A 16692-nucleotide genomic window follows, 5' to 3' on the forward strand; every position below is an offset into this window, starting at 1 on the left:
CCTTCCGTTGGCTGCCCCACACGGGTGACTGGATTATGTGTCTTTAAATTTCTTTAAACACTGTCACAGTTATCCCATTATCCTGACTTCCGTGCCATTAGGTGACTTTTTAAAATATCTTAATTATTAGGTTGCCAGATGCTGTGTGCACATGTGCAATTTGTTAATTTATGCTGTTTGAAATGAGATCCAGTTGTTTGCGACGTATTTCATAATATTTTGGCGAACTGAATCGTGAGCTATCAGAGTTGTAAAGCTACTAGCGGGGGAAATGTGCGTGTCAGCCCCATGTACTCTCTGGTAATCGCCTTGTGTGCCGCTTGTGTAACTGCTCTGTGACTCTCACCTCCCCAGTTCTCATCTAGAAGATCATTAGATCCTTATGACCTGCAATGGACCGGGGGCGGGGGGGGGGGGGGCAGGCATAGTGCCTGCAGAGCTGCCCCAGCTGGAGGAGGAGGTGTCCAGTCCTCAAGCATCCCTGGCTGGTGGGGTGGACTGCCGAACTGCCGAGGCTGTCACACAGAGACTCAGGTTCTGAGGACCGGGGCACATGCTGCTGGTTGGCTGATACTCTAATGTTGCAGATATATGACACAAACTGCTTCTTATCTATTTAAGCAACCCATAAATATTTACCAAGGAGGAACTATATGCAATGTTAAATACATATGATTTTAATGGAGCAAAATTATATCATCCTCAGGGGCAGATCAGTTTTGTTTTTTTTTTAATCCTGAGGATATGTTTTTTATAGATTTTTAGAGAGAGAGAGGGAGCAGGAAATGGAGAGAGAGAGAGAGAGAGAAAGAAACATCTGTTGGTTACTTCCTGTCTGCGCCCCGACCCCGACAGGGGATTGAACCCACGATCTCAGTTATGTTCCCTGACAGGGAATCAAACCCGAAACCTTTCTGTGTACGAGACGATGCTCCAACCAACTGAGCCCCTTGGCTATCACCAGATATGGTTTTTAATTCTGGCTTTTGGGTTACCTGCAGTGAGGTTGGCCAAGTAATTTTACAACCGTAAGACTCAATTTCTCTGAAGGGAATGGAAATATCCATCTTAATGAGCTTATTAATCAAGATTATGGAGTGACCAGCAATGTGATGGGCACATATCAGGTGCTCAATGAATGGCATACATTCCTTTTGTTGTTCTTGGACACTCATGTGGGAGAGAAAGGCATATGTGGCTTCAGGAGCTTACAGTCTAGTTGGACAGGCAAAGCATCCATATGTGCTGGGTTAAAGAGAGGTACGAAGTAATAATGTGAGATGTGTCCCAAATAGGCTGGGACTCATTAGCTAGTTATTGACATAGACCTAAAGTTCAGGGAGTTCAAAGGAGGGGCTCTATCACCAGTAATTGGAAATGCAGAAAATGCTTCATGAAGAATGGGACTCTGGACCAGTTGTGGAAGGATGAAAAGAACTTAGATAGATGGAAAGATCATTGGAGAATGTGTGTGTGTGTGTGGGGGGGGGTTGCTTATAAGTGGGGGCAAACAGTGTGGGCAAAGGCATAGAGATGAAGAGTCCTAAGAACCATTTAGAAAACAATGAAAATATGTACTTGTTTGGGAGTGATAGTTTGTATATGGTAAATAGTGAACAGGAGGTTAGAAATGTAGGTAGGAAACCCATAGTGGAGATCTCTGAATACCAAGTTAAGGAAATAGTTGCATTACTTAATGTGGTTTGGTGTGTTGTAACACGGAGCTCTGGGTAGATCAGCAGACCTCTGGGAAGTCCAACAGAGCAGTGAACCCATGAATGAAGGGTAGACCTCTAGTGGCCAAGAGAGTTACTGCAAAGCTTAATGGTATGAATCTTGTTTCATGCATGTTTCTCACAAGCTCGGCTATATTGTAAATTGGAGGCAGAATGTAAAAAATATGCAGGCTGACAGCTGTAATGGCTCACAGCCTGAAATATTAGAGTCAAAAGAACTACAGGAAGCAGAAAAATTATAAAACAACCTGAGGTCACTTAGGGATGGTGTAAACCCACTTCTGTACCTCTGTAGATCCTAAAGAAATCACTGCTTTACAAAAACTAATAATTGATGACATGAAAATAACATTAACAATATTACTATTTGTAACAACAAAAAAGCTAACGTTTTTTTGGCAAGCACAGTGCTAACCATTTTACTTGTATTATCTTATTTAATTCTCACAGCACTTGGACAAGAACGGTCTGCTATTATTCCTGGGTTACAGATGTAGAAATTGTAACTTAGAGAGATATGCAGTTGAAAACTTTATATAACTGGGATACAAACCCAGGCAGTGTGGCATTACCCGTGCTTTCGACAAATACTCTATAGTCCCTAATAACCTCCACACCTTAGGTCATGATGAAATAATGTTCAGGAAACCCTTTTAACAACATTGAAATGCCCAATGGTTAATTTGAAAATACAATGAAAACAATAAACAGTGAGTTTCTTTTCCTATGAAATGATTTATGTGGAATATTGCCTTCTCCAGCAATATGGTCTAAAAAATTATCACACATTTAAAGTCGATACAAGAAATATGTGTTGGTTTGCTCCTATTCCCCCTACTTCTGACATATGCATTTTTTTTCTTCTTCTCTGGGAACTTGGAAGGGCCCAGAGTCACACATCTCTGGAAGGTCTTCAGTTTACCTTCTGCTCTAGGACTTGAAGGAATTTCATGCGTGTTCTCATTGGTTCATGCTGAACTTAAGGGCACTTCCCACGGGCCATTCATTACGAGTCTTGGCCTCGCTGCAAGAGTGAGTGAAGGGCAGTGAGAGGTGCGGGTTGTAAAAGCTCACTCCTCATGGCTGTAGTAAATTTCTGTGGAGCCCCTTCCAATCCAGTTCTTGAAAACGGGGTCACTGTACCACCAGCAAGCTTTCCTCCACGCTCCCAAAGCCGTCCTCTCGGGTTAATGTCTGCAGGCGGCATATGGTGGAAATGGAGCATTAAGCTGGGAGTCTTGACATTTGGGCACTGTCACTACTTGTGTGACCTTGGGGAACATTACTGAACCACTCTGAACCTCAACAGGCCTACAGCTGTAAAGGTGGACATTAAAGGATACGTATCTGTACAGTAATTAACATAATGCTTCTTGACATTCAAATGAAATGCTTTTAATATTAATATCGCTCACAATTCTTTGGAGTTGACATGAGACAAACCAAACGTAGACTACCAAAAACATGGGAATTAATAAGCTTATGTAACTTCCTCTCCCCTGGACCTATATGCATCCTTAAAAACATGCCTATTGGCTCAGATTGGGTCATGTGACCCTCACCCCACACAGCACCATTAACTGTGTCTAGGAGGGGATGTATTCCATCAGTAGCCAGCCTAGGTCTTGTTCCTATCCTGTGGAGCAAGCACATAATAGGTCCCCAAAATATATTATTGGTTTATGAATGGATGGAACTTAGATAGGCTGAGTTGAGATGAAGACAGGAGTATTTCAGGGTGATGTGAACTAAAGTATAAGGATTGGGAATTGGTATAATGTGTTCAAGAATTAATGAGAAGGTGATGGTTGGAATCGATGATTCGTTTTGGGAGGGAGGAAGATAGAAGGTGGGAGAGAGAACATGGGCTGAGGTGGGTCTTAATCTCTGGGCTGGGGATCTGGTTGTTATTATCTCTTGGTAGTAGGGAGTTGTTGAAGGTTTCAATGCCAAGGAGTGATAAGGCGATAGTAATAGCAACAACTGATATTTACAAACACTGTTTCCTTTGCCAGTCACTGCCATGGGTAAATCTTCTGTTTGACATCACAGCAGCCCCGTGTTAGCTCTCTTTTACAGATTAGAAAACATGCACTCTGAGATTCGAAGGGGCTTGCTGGAGCTCTCTGATAGCCAGAGTTACAGAGCTGGGAGGGAGACTAGTCTCTGCTCACCAAAGCACAGCCTGTGGATGGGAAGCATGGTGGGTTTGGATGTGAACTGGTAAGCATGTGCATCAGTCATTCATTCCTTCCCTAAACCGTGTTGAGTGGTAACCAAGGAAAAGCAATAGACTGACTCACTGCCTGATTGGCTTTGGATCTCAGAGAAGTAAAGAGCCACCTTGGGTCTTGGCAGGCACCTGTATTTGGGGTGCTTCCAGGTAGATGAGGCTGGACCCAGTGCTGAACTACAGACAAGGCCCCGGTTACTGTGCGTGGTTCCCATATTTTGTAACAGGCATGCCTTATTGTGGTGAACGGGCTCCCTGTGGGCCTCAGATAGGGAAGGTGAATGTTGTCTTCTTTTGTGGCCCATTTAAATCTTCTTTTCTACCCTGGGTGCGGTGGGCTGGATCCCTTGTAGCCTGGTCGGAAAACTGGCAGTCCAGAGTAATATGCCCTTAGGCAGAAGCCAGTACAACACATCACTTTTAAAATAAAACACATTAATTTACAGAATGACTGCCTTACGGTGAAGAGCAGCCTGTCTAAATGAGAGGAATTAAAGGCCAATGGTCAAGTCTTCTGCATTATTCACACCGCCCTCCTCAATAAATCACCATTGCTGAAACTGCAGGTTAGCACTTACTTAACAGCAACACGCTGGTTGAGGACGACACGTGCTGACACGACCCCTGTTTGCACACAACATGCTCCATGGAGAGTGACCCCCCCCCCCCCCCCCCCGAGAGCTGCACATATCCCTTGGCTATCAACCTAAGTACCTGTGCACCATTAAACAGGGTTCAGCTGGAGTCCAACGGCGGCGGTTGTAATCTTCATTCTGGGCAGCCCGTTCTGGGAGAAGTGAAGCTTGAATGGCAATGGTGTTTGGCATTCAGACCTGATAGCACTCAGCAGACCTGATTTTTAAATATTCTCTTTGCCACCAGGTTTGTAGAACAGATGCAAGACGACGGAATATGGGGAAGCAGGTTCATGGACGAGCCCATCGGTGCCTTGGGTCTTGCTGAAGCTCCCTTGATGAACAAAGTTGTACTCGGGCCACCGGGTTGTGTCCTTGGGTTAGTGTTTGTGGAATGTCTGCCCGAGCGCCACTGCACTGTTTCTAATGTCTGGAGAGAGCCCAGATAAGCAGCCACTCTCTCAATTCTGCTAGAAGGGGCAGATGAATATTTTAAAGGCTGACAACATATTCATCTGTGAAGCACTGGTTTTGTCTACAATGGTTTGGACACAACCTAAGAAACACAGTAGCCAGCCTTTTAACATCCTAGCACGCATCTCAGTGAACGAGAAAGGGGCTGCCTGGGGGTGTCCTCTTCCCATTCCACTTTCCACTCACAGCTCTGAGGTGTGCCCTTGATCAGAAGTGATTTCTATTCTCTTTGCTATGATGAGAGCGATGGCGGCATGGATGTGCTTTCCTTTAAGAAATATCAATTTGTGAAATAATGATGTAGGTAACAGTTACTGTGCGCTCTGTGCTGAGAGTCCTTCCAGAGGCTTCATGTGTGAGTTTCCATCCTGCATGAGGGCCGTGCAGGGCGGGGGGAGGGAAGAGGGGGTGCTACTGCCGTGCCTATTTTTAGATGAGGAAACAGAGGCTCAGAGCTTTGCCCAGAGCCACAGAGGTGGAGCCGGCATTTCAGCAAAGGTCTCTTCAGCTCTAAAGATGGAGTTCTTCCCACTAGACAACGCTGCTTTTCAAATGAAAGCTGAAATAGACAAAATATCTCCCTGATGCATTTAGTCTTTGTGTATAGACTATTAATTTCTCTGCCGAAAGGCTGAGCATCTCAAACCTATATTGTGTGTAATGAACTATTGAAGATCAATCAGGAATTTGTGTGTGTTTTTTAAAGGAAACCAGTGGGAAAATAGTATTCATATGTGCAAACAAAAGTATTTATACTTTATATAAATTATATATGAAATTATACGCCCACGTACACACACATGCATATGTGCAAGTGTTCTGTAGTGTTCCCATTGGGTGATGTATAGGCCTTTCCTGACTTCTGTATGTTACCTTTTATGGCTTTGTTTTTAGTAGAAGCATCTTCTGATATTTAACAATGGGCCTCACCTTGTGCAGGAGATGTTTCTGTCATGGTCATGTTAGTTCAGCTTCCACCAGACATCTTGCTTTCCTTGCACCCTGTCAAACATTCTATTTCAGAGAACCTCTTGGTGTCCCTTTGTTAATGGGAAAACACCCTTCGTGCAGTGAGGATTCACAGCTCTTTCTGTGTGCGTTTCCCAATCTTACGTTGAGCACACCTATATTCTTAAGGCAGTACACGATGATTTTGTTTTCTCGGCCAAGTGCTAATTGATGGAGGAAATCTTTTTTATTTACATGCATGATAATTTTTTGCCTCACCAGGCTTTTGGGATGAGGAATAGATACATTTTTAAATAGACTTCATTTCAAGTCAATGGATATAAATCTGATTTTTTGTTAAGAATTGCAAAATTTCCCATAGTATAGACCCATGGTCGGCAAACTGCGGCTCGCGAGCCACATGCGGCTCTTTGGCCCCGTGAGTGTAGCTCTTCCACAAAATACCACGGACTGGGCGAGTCTATTTTGAAGAAGTGGCATTAGAAGAAGTTTAAGTTTAAAAAATTTGGCTCTCAAAAGAAATTTCAATCGTTGTACTGTTGATATTTGGCTCCGTTGACTAATGAGTTTGCCGACCACTGGTATAGACATACACTAATTTATTCATCCCTGTTGATGAATATGTCCATTGTTTGCAGTTCTTTTTTGCATTACAAACAATGCTGGAATAACTATAGGTAGTCTGTCTCTAGTGTCTGAGACCCTTTTAGGCAGTAGCTCTCCTTCTTGTTCATACATTGTCATGCTGCTGGCCTCATAGGGCTTCTTCTTCCACTGTCCTTTAAATCTTTGACTGCAGATCTGCTAGGAGCTGGGGAAACAGGTAAGCAGGCTGGAGGAGACCCTCTGTAAGACAAGAGTCCAAGGATGCTAGTGGGAATCCACTAATACAGTGCCTTCTTGTAAATACCTTCATGTAGATACCTTTCATGGGCTCCATGATTATACCATTAACCCTAGGAAAGCAAAGATCATCCCGTATTCATCTTTGCATTTTTTATATCATCGAGCATGATGTGGATTTCATTCATTCAAGAAACATTGAACACTGTAGAGTCACATGTTAAGACGTAGTAATTTAGACTCAGTGACTTGCCACTTGTTACCCAGCAGGTCATCCAGAGAACCAGATCTCCTTACTGTTGTTTTCTCCTCACTCTTATTTCTGCCCAATGCTGTGAATATTTTTACCTTGTTGTAGAAAATGTGGGACAGGGTTGGTAGTGCCTTTGGTTCTGATGGGCTTATGAAACATCTCCTTTCTCAGTGAATACTCCCAATATTAGCTCTTGATGTTGACAGGGGTGGGCAGGCTTTTTCACACTGACCTGAGTTACTCCCGTGTTCGGAGACAACGTCCTGATTCATCAGAAGTGTTTTGAGCTACTTGAGGGAATCTCCTAGAGAAACACGTGGAGTGAGATGCTCTTGAGATTCCCTATTTGCTGCTAAACAGTGGGCTCACTTTTATTACTTGCCCTCTCCCCATTATAGACCTCATGTTTTGAAATATTTTCATCATCTACCTTATGTATTATAGATTATTTCCCAACTTGTATTCCCAGTGCAAGGTAGTTATCAAAACAAGTAGCTGGTACAATTCCAGCAAAGAGATTTGGGTTAGCCTATGTTATTGTGGTGAAAGCAAATGTAACTTTGCTGTCAGAATCTTTGAAATATCCCTTCTAGTTTTGCAGAACTTATCAGTCCCTGGTTTCCTGTATTGGGCACTGCTGCCCTAGAGTGAGAGTCAGCAAACTACAACTCCTGGATCAAACCTATCACACTGCCTGTTTTGGGAAAGAGGATTTTATTGGCGCCCAGCCACACCCATTCTTCCGTATTGTCTAGGTTGCTTCAAACCACCAGGGCAGAGTTGAGATTGAAAAGCCTGCAAAGACTAAAACGGTCACTACCTGGCCCTGGCCAGAAGTTCTCCATCTCTGGCCTGGTCCAGAGGAAGGCTGCTCCGGTGGGTGGGGTGGAAAAGCTCTGTAAAGCATAGGCAGCTGGGGGTTGGGTTATAGGGCAGCTGCGGGGACCACAGGGCCTGTCCAAGCTGCTAAAAGAAAAGGCATGAGGGGGAGAGGCATGGCCTGGAGCCTGTCAGTACCCTCCTTCTCTGGGCCAGACGAGGACGGTCTGGGAGGCCTTGAGGAATTCAGGGCTGGCAGGTGTGCTTTGACGGGGAGCATGTTGGGGGACTTGCTTGAAATTCCTGCCTTCGGACCAGCACGGGGAGAAGTAGAAGCCCAGACAAAGCGAGAAGCAGGGCAGTTCTGTCTTCTTCCTCACAGAATGTTCTCTGGAGCCCCCAGGGTGCTGCTGGGGAAGCGACCAGATAAACAGCAGCGCTCGCCAGCGGTGCAGACTTGTACACTTTCCTCCTTCCTTTTATGCCTGTGGTGACAAACATATGCTTTGAAGCATGAGATTTGATTATCCTGTCTTAGTGCTTATAAATACAAATGTGATTAATGGTCATAAAAAACGGGTTGACAGTGTAAGACTAATTCTCGGCAGAGTAGCCCTACGCTGTCCTCTGGAAGCGCCGGCTCCACGCAGAGGCCTGTGGCCGGTGTGGGTGACAGGGGCCCTTCCGTCCCCACCGCACCCTCTCCCCCTGCTCTCCATCCCCCCCAGACCTCCCCATCCTCCCTCCGAGGCTGCTCTCCTTGATAATTAAAAGTGTTGGGTTTCCCGGGAGAGCCACCTAGGGGACAATCGGGCCTCCTTGTCAGGCCATTAATAGCCCGGGCTCTGCGGAGAGGCTCCTGGCTGCGTCCTCCCGCCCGCTGCCTGGCGGGCCGCCTGTCCAGGTTGCGGAACAACACAGCCTGAATCCGGACGATTTGTATGTGAGCGGTGATGGGGATAGTTGCTCTCTCCTTCTGTCATTTTGCATTAAAGACCTGCCATTAATAAAACTAATTAATAACTGCTGGCTCGGTGTGGAATCGCGGGCTCCTTCAGCCTGGCAGGCTGCCACCGGCGCCTTTGAAAGCAGCACTTCATCTCTGTCACCGGCAGGATGGATATTTCTCCACACTTCTAATTGGACAAAGTGCCTTTCAAACTCGCTGGCATTTCGCGGAGTGCACATAAGTAGTTGGTGTGCTCTCTTCATGCAGTCACCTCTCCGCGGCCTCCGAGATGGGGAGTCAGGTCCCGAGAGGAGCAGGCACAGGGGCCCCTGAGCTTTCTCTTCCTCAGTGACTCCTTGGGACTTCACCTCTGACCTTTGACCCCAGAGGGAAGGAGCTTGGAGGGCAGGGGACCCGAGCTTGTCAGACCCCGGAGTGACAGAGTGGTTCTCATGTTTGGGGAGCAGCACAGTGAACTGGCAGGAGTCGGGGACCTGATGGAAACCTCAGACTTCTAGAACTCTCTGTGGTCCTCTGAGTCAGAATCAGCAGGGGCAGTGCTAGGGCTCCTGCATTTTCCCAAGCTTCCCAGCTGAGTCCGCTGCACACCAACTGCTGGCCCACAGGTGTCATCCTGATGCTGTCACTTCCTTGTACCCGATGGCGTTCGCTCTTCAGTCACGTAGGAGCACATCCTTTTAAGTGACCCATGTATTCAAGTGGGAGGGAAGAGCTTATAGTTTAGTCAAAGAGGCAACACAGATGCACATGAACGCTTCAATGATGAGTTACATAATTAAATTCAACAAAGAAATTGTGCTCTGCAGACAATTCTTGGATGGGGAATTGTCCACATCCTAGTAGGGGCCAGCCACATAGAGAACTTGGGTTTGGAGTACTATGCAGTGCAGTGCATTTGCGTTTTCCCTGGGGTGAAGGTTAAAGCTGGGAATGGAAGGATGTTTAGGAGTTTGTCGGGTAGAGAAAAAGAGGGGGCATTCCAAGGAACACGAGTGGTAGCAGTGTGGGTGTCCGTCTGGCCATTTCAAGGTGCGTGTGTGGGAAGAGATCAGAGAGGAAGTGACTGCAGAACAGTTTCTGGTGAGGCCTCGGGCTGTGGCGAGGAGTTGAGATTCTGTTGGGCCTGAGGCACAGAAACCAGCTAGGCCCTTGTCACAGCTGTTTATCGTGTATCCCTAGGACGGTACTTGGCATGTAGTCAGTGATACAATAAGTGTTTGCTGAGTCAGAAAATGACTTATTCCCATTCTCTGCCTCCTAGCACCCAGGAACCTCCTGAGGTGGTAGACACATGGGGCATGCAGGTTATAGCCAGGGCGATGGGTGTGTAAATAGGTAATTAAAACAGAGTGTGTTGCAAGTACTAAGGCAGAATTATGTATCAGGTACATAGGTACCACAGGGCAGGAAGTGGTCCATTCTAAGGAGGATGAGGCTTCTCTCGGGGGATGCTAAGGGGTATTTGGTGGGGGGCTTCCTGGAGGAGATGATACAACTCACAAAGTTTGGGAGGACACCTGAACACTTTTCAGACTGAGAAGGAGATGAAGGGTAGTCTAGGTAAAGAGCACAGGGAATTTTAAACTGTATTTGCTTTTAGGTGTGTAGTGCGTGAGAGCAATGTGCGGTGTTGGATGCTGTGAGGAGACAGAAATATGGCTGCAAACACAGCTTGTATGTTTAACCCGTGGAAAGAGGGATTGGGGGCAAAATGATAGAATGCAGCTAAATGCATGTAACTCATCCATGGAAAGCAGGTGCATCTCACAGCAGCTAAGCAGAGATGGGTTTGTGAGCTCTGTGGACCCAGGGATGGGCTGTAGTAGGAGATGGCTCTGTCGGGTCAGCCCCAGGTAAAAGACTCATTGTGTCAGGGCAGAGGGTTGTGGAAGCACCAGGGAACCCTCCCCTTCTCTGTGAATTCCAAGGATGGGCAGGTTTAGACAAGGTAATGTGTGTCTGACATGAATACAAGGAGGAGAAGTATGAAAAGGACAGCATGGGGCTATTGAGTGTAACTTATTCACTCATGTCGCTGACATTTCCCCCCAGTTTTATTGATATAATTGGCATACAGCACTGTATAAGTGTGAAGTGTACAGCATTATGATTTAACTTAACATCTATCATCTCATATAGATATAGAAAAGAAATGTGTTTTTTTTTCTTTGTAATGATAACTCTTAGGATTTACTCTCTTAATAGCTTTCAAATATACCATCTAGCAGTATTAACTATAGTCATCCTGTTGTACATTGCGTCCCTAGTGCTGATGTATCTTATATTAAACATGGAAGTTTATACCTTTTAATCACCTTCATCAAATTTCCCCTCCTTCCCTACAACTTCTCCCTTCTCTTGCCACTGGTAACCGCTACTCTGATCTCTTTTTCTGAGTTTGTTTTTTAGATTCCACATATAAGTGAGATCATAGAGTATTTATCATTTTATGAATTATTTCACTTAACATAATGTCCTCAAGGTCCATCCATGTTGTCACAAATGGCGGGATTTTCCTCTTGTTTATGGCTGAGTAATATTCCATTCTGTTTATACCACAACTTCTTTATTCATTCAGCCACCAATGGACACTTAGTTGTTTATGTCTTGGCGTAGCTGACTTTTTAATTGAGCACTTACTTTGTGGAAAACATAGGATGATGTGCTCTTAGCAGTAATAAAGATTATTCCTGGTTTCTATCCTTAACACATTATCATTTTAAAAAAGATAGATACATAAGTAATTAGAATAAATGAGAAAAAAGAGCTTGATAAAAATGCTTTTGAAAGAAAAGGGAAAAGATTGATTTTAATAAGGGGTTGAGAGGAGGGACTGGACAGTCTTCAGCTGTGTCTCCTGCCCATCCATGAGCCACTTAAGACATTTTTTTTTAATTTGAAATAAATTTAGACTTGCAGAACTGTCACAAAGATAGTACAGAGCTCCTGCCCACTCCTCAACCAGTTCACCCAAATGTAACATCCCCCACAATATGCCCACAGTATAATGATCAAAACTAAGAAATTAACGTTGGCACAGAACTACCATCTAAACCAGTGATGGCAAACCTATGACACGCGTGTCAGCACTGACATGCATAGCCATTTCTGATGACACGTGGCCGCTGAGGCGGCCGCATGCCGAGGATGAAACATTTGCTGCTCCTGAGGATGAAACATTTGCGAAATAATGTTTTTTCCTCAAAGTGACACACTACCCAAGTTATGCTCAGTTTTTTGGCGAAGTTTGACACACCAAGCTCAAAAGGTTGCCCATCACTGACTAAACTCTAGACTTGATTCGGATTTCACCTGCCTTTCCACCAGTGTCCTTTTTCTGTTTCGGAATCCAATCCAGGATCCCACGTTGCATTTAGTTTTCTTGCCTCCTTATCCTCCTCCAACCTGTGACATATCCTTTTTCCCTGTTTTTCATGATCTTGACTCTGGGAAGAGCACTAGCCAGGTAGCTTATAGAATGTCCCCAAGCTTGGGTTATGTCATGGTGAAGTGCAGGCCAGGGTTTTTGGGAAGACCACAGAGGTGAAGTGTCCTTCCCAGCACATCATATCAGGGGAATGTGACATCAGTTTATCCCATTTCCGGGGATGCAAACCTCTACCCCCTAGTTAAGGTGGTGTCTGCCAGGCTTCTTAACTATTTTTCCTTTTGCAATCAGCAAACGCTTTGGGGAGACACTTTGAGGTGAGGCAGAGGGCCCATTTCTCCTAGACCTCTGCCTGGACCACGTTCAGCCTGTGCCTGGCTCATCTAATAGCAGCTTTTACAATCAGCACGGCTGCTTCACGGTGGTGCTGGTCTTCCATCTTCCGTCTTCTCACAGTCGGCTTGAGGGAATAAACACCTACAGTGGATGTTTCGGGGTGGAGGTGGCAGGTGGAAAGCATTGCTTTTATTTATGTAGGGAGGAAATGGTGCTTGGGGCTAGCAATTTGTCCAAACGCCCATTTCCAAATGAGCATCTATACTTCTTTGCCTTGGTACTGGGGAAACAGCACTGAATTGGAGGAAAGGAGACCTGGGGCCCTGTCTGTTTCTGATAGCCATGGACTGTGTGACCCCAGGCAAGGAACTTGAGTTCTCTGGGCATCAGTTTTCCTGAAGTGGATGGGGTTAGATGAGTCCACTCCTGGGGTGTCTTTCGGCTCTAGCATAGTGGGATTTCCCCCTGGGCTAAGACTCTAGCTCTAATGAGGAAAACTGAGTTATAATGGAATAAATAAAACAGATATGGAGAATGTCTGGGTTTTATATGACCTTGGACTCTCTGATAATTGAGGCAACCAATAAGGTGGTTTGAAATCAAACTAATAAATGAGAAATAAATTGCTATTTTCAAAGTCTAACGAAAGGAGGCATACCCAATTATATTGGAAGGTTGTAAGGATGGACAAGCTCTTTGTGCTTCAAGAGACTTTTCCTTTCTGTAGCTTTTCATGCGATGACATTGCCTGTCGTTACCCAATCTCAAATTTCCACTCGGGTTTCACTGGCATCGGCTCTTCTTTAGGAAGTATGCAGACGTCTCTTCCATATTAGAGTCTGGGCAACATCTTAATTCCTACCATATGGCCATATTCTTAAAGTAGGAAACAACCTACTTTACCCATTTCTTTGCCAAAGCTAATCCTAGGCAAACAAATTCTCCCTTTGCTCTGCTAATGAAAACGTGTTTTTTGCTGATGGGCATGTCACTTAAAAGGTGGCACCAAAGGCCGATTGACTTTGGAGCATGACTTCCCAACCATTTTTGATGTTGCACAAACATTCCAGTTTGTTAGATTTCCCCTCTCCTCTAGTCCTTTTCTGCTAATTGACTGTTTTTCACTTTGGTCCTGCTTTCTGCCTTGTGAGTTCCTACCTTCCTTTAATCTATCATTTGCAATACTTGCCTATGTCACTTGCAATTTGTATCCTTTCTGAAGGATGAAAGAACAAGATGTTCTTCCAGGAGGTATGTTTATATTTACAAGGGGGCTTTCTTCACGTGAACTGCTCTCCGTTCTCAAGCATGGCAAGACTAACTCACCATCACTGACAGCGACACACCTCCTGGCTTTCTAACTGGGCTGAAAACTATGGTATTTCACTACTTCCTTATTATTATTTTGGTATTCGCTTAATTCTGGTAGTTGTCCTACGTGTCTGTAAGATGACTGACTAGAGTTGGTGTGGGTTTGTGAAGTGTCTCCCAGGTTTTGGCACTGTGATAGGTACTAGAACATGCAGGTGGAAACACATGACCACTTTTAAGTAGCCTCCTGTCTATTCAGGGAGAGTGTGAGAAGAAAGAATTTCAATAGCAAGAGCTGCATGCTGCCACAGACCTGTGTGCATAGTACAGAGGTAAGACCGATGAAGGAATGTTAACCTTTTCCGGGAAAGAGAATTCAAGGAAAGCTTTATGGAGGACAGATTGTCCAAAGTGGATTTTCCAAGAGAAATAAGACATTACTCAGAAGAAAACTGGGAGGAACACATGAACACTATGGCCATGGAGCCCAACAGAGTTAACTAATTGGTCCACACAGACAAGCCCGGGACCTTTGGGCTCTAAGCACTTGCAGCATGCAGGGTGTTGCATAGTTTAATTAGCCTGTGTATAACGTTCTCATAAACTGCTTTAGTAGAACTGAATTCATAGAAGATATTGTTTCTCTGAAACAAAGTGGGGATAGGATGGATAAAGGAATTCCACTTAGAATTAGAACCTATTTGTACTAATACCTACCCGCCTTTACTTGTCTTTACTTACCTGCTATGTCTGTAAGCCATACTTATAATGCAAAACAAATACTGCATTATCTTTAATGCAATATTGTTTTTTCTACGCTTTGTGTTTGTACCATCTTCTTTTAAATTGCATTGTAAGCAGATGCAGAGGACCTGAAGATGGTTATCCCAGGGCCTTTCCTGGCCATATCCATTTATTGAACTGTGGAGTTTCTTATACATTTAAAAATCATAATGAAAACCCTTTAATCAGTCAGCTTGCTACACATGTATTGAGCATCTACTGTATGTCAAGCATTGTGCCAAATTGCTGGTTGTCAAACTTTTTATTCTCAGGACCCCTTAATACTCTTAAAAATTATTGAGACTTTCAAGAGCTTTTGTTTATAGGAATTTATATAATTGACATTTTCCATATTAGAACTGAAAATGGAGAATATATTTTAAAATATATTTATTTTTAAAATAATAAACCCATTGCATCCTAACATAAATAACATTGAAATAACACACACACACATACACACACACTTTCCCAAAACAAAAATAGAAGAGTGGCCTTCCTTTTCTATTTTGTGAATAATCTCTTTTATGTCTGGCTTAATAGAAGACAGCTGGACGGATTCTCAGCTCTGCTCCTGCACTCTGTCTGTTGCCACAATACATGTCATGTAGCCTCTAGAAAACTCCACTTTTTGTGATAAGTATTATTATGAAAATAGTTTTGACCTCATGGGTTTCCTTGAATGAGTCTTAGAGACCCTCGGGGGTCCATGGACCACTCTTGTGGGACCTGCTGTGCTAAACGATGCCCTCACTCTCCATAGGGTGGAGATGCTGAAACACTGGGAATGGCTTGAAAGAACCCTGAGGAGGCAGAGCTGCAGGCTGATGACCTCCTGTCTGAATTTCAGTTCAGGATTAATCTGTGGGTATTTCATGTGACTGTGTTTCTGAGGTTTGCATGCACATTCGAGACTGTATGTGTTTACGTTTTCTTTGAGCCAAAGGGGGAAAAAAAACTGTGGATGAGGAAGGAAAATGGGAAAACATGAAATATGGGTTAGGTCCCCCAAAATGTTTTCATCCAGCCAAAGCTAATTTAAAGGTTGTATCTATTCTATAGAGTTAGCAATTCAAGGATGTGCCATTGGTTTGATGTTTCTGTTTATCAGATGTCTCTTGGGAGGCTGTGCTTTTTTTTGGTCAGTTATATGTAGGCTTGTTTTCTATATTTACTAATTCATAAAGTAGATTTTCTTGTCCAGTTTACTTTGTGTGTATTGGTAAAGTGGTATCCTCATTGATAGTTTCTTCTTAGAGAGTATATTTTTTCTTTAAGAAGCACTTTGGGATAATTTATTTTAGAGTTAAATTAATCAAAATATTGAAAAGCTTATCCAATAATACTTTGGAAGCATTTTAATAGACACAGTACTATCATTTTTTTCAATATCCATGAAAGAAATGGGTATCGGTATTCTAGACAAAATTGATATATTTATCTGTACTCTTCAGTTCATAAAATGGAATTTGATCACTTTGGGAATATATTTTGAAATATTTAGGGCAAAGTATTTAAAATGTTCTAAAAGTTAACTAGGGAGAAAAGATGAAAGACGTAATTTCCTCAGACCTGAATAATTCAAGTCGAAAGCTTCTGTATTCAATTTTCCTTGACTTTTCTTGGTTGGTTTGGGATTTTTCTTGGCCTGGGATTGAATATTTTGCATCACTTTAGGAAAGTCAGGATATATCTAGCTTTTCAAGTAATAACTCAGATTTATAGCTGAATGGATTTAGAATCAAAGGATTTTGAAAAGCACACATTAGGTCCGTTGCTCTTTTTTTTTTTTTTGGTTGTTGTTGTTCTGTTAATACCATTAACAGAGAATGAGAGTATTCTAAACACACTGACTCTTGGAAGTCTTTGTTAAGGCTAAGAAAATAGAAGGATGATTATTTTTCCTCCCTTGGTTTTTCCAACCCCTTCTTCCTTCTTTCCC

This window comes from Eptesicus fuscus, chromosome 5 (assembly GCF_027574615.1).
Source record: "Eptesicus fuscus isolate TK198812 chromosome 5, DD_ASM_mEF_20220401, whole genome shotgun sequence".
Classification (NCBI taxonomy): domain Eukaryota; kingdom Metazoa; phylum Chordata; class Mammalia; order Chiroptera; family Vespertilionidae; genus Eptesicus; species Eptesicus fuscus.